Below are 1,356 nucleotides of genomic sequence, written 5' to 3'. Positions count from 1 at the left end.
TCAACCGAGGTTCAACCAGTTTAATTAAATATTAAATAAAATTATTAAAAAACCTATATATAATTTTAAATATATAAATGCAATCATTTCTAACTTAATAAAATTCAAAATTTCACAATTTCACATAATGAATTATCCATAATTTAATATTAAAAGTTCGCAAACAACTTCAAACATCAAAGTTCATAACTAAAAATAACCAAAATTATGAACAGAAATAACAAATAAATCAATAACCTCAGCAAACAATTACTAAACCAGCAAACAATGACCTCAGCAACAAAATTATGAATAGAAATAACAAATAAATTAATAACCTCAGAAAACAATTACTAAACCAGCAAACAATAACCTCAAAAAATCCAGCTAATCAGTAAATCAATTACTAACAAATAACAAGTATTATCAAAATCAATTGCTAAACCCTAAACCAGCAAGCAGACGCCGAGGAGATGGCTGCGAAGTGTGAAACTGCGAACAGAATATTACTTACCGGCGGCGAGGAGGAAGGCGAGCAACAGCAACGACAGAGGACGTGACACCGGCGAACACAGAGAACGCGAGCTCGGCAATGAAAACGACGCGGTGAGGGCTGCGGTGGTCAAAACTGTCGCTGCGCGATTGGTTCAGTTTCAGAGAAGAGAGGAGAAGAGATGAATTACGAGGATGAAACTGGAAACATGAATGGGATTTGATTTAAGGCTTTCACTTAAACTGTCACTACGGTGGCTGCAGGATGTGGTGGTTGCTGGATGTGGTGGCGGCGGGTTGCATTTGCTGCACGATTGGTGGCTGCGGTGGCTTCTATGGTTCAGTTTCAGAGAAGAGAGGAGAGGAGAGGAGATGAGTTTGTGATGAACTGACGATGGGTTACGGGTTCGGGATTGATTTAGGGTTCAGTTTTGCCGTTTTTCCTTTTTTTTAAAGGACAAAACGATGCCGTTTTGGAGGGTTTATTTTTGAACCGAAAATCCTCCAAAAATTCGGACGATTCTGTCGGTTCACCGGTTAACTGTCGGTTCGACCAGTTCTGTAACTAGTTTTTTGTCAGGCACTTTATAGGTCTACCCGGACCGGCTTGGTGATCGATTTCTGGTTAACCCAATTGAATTGGTCGGTCTGATTCGATTTTCAGAACTATAGTTTTCTCCCTAATAAATCCATGTTTACCATAATTAATTTTTCAGCTCAATCAAAAACTGTAACTACCATGTTTGTATTATAACTCGTTCATTGCATTCAAAAGATACACCATCATCGTTATATTTGATTGTTGCATTAGGATAAACAACAATATTAACGTGTTTAGCTGTCATTTTGTTAAGAAAAAAAACTTTAAAAATAAGAAATAGAGAT

The sequence above is a fragment of the Arachis ipaensis genome, chromosome B05 (genome assembly GCF_000816755.2).
Source record: "Arachis ipaensis cultivar K30076 chromosome B05, Araip1.1, whole genome shotgun sequence".
NCBI classification, from domain to species: Eukaryota; Viridiplantae; Streptophyta; class Magnoliopsida; order Fabales; family Fabaceae; genus Arachis; species Arachis ipaensis.
This window is presented reverse-complemented; position numbering follows the sequence as displayed.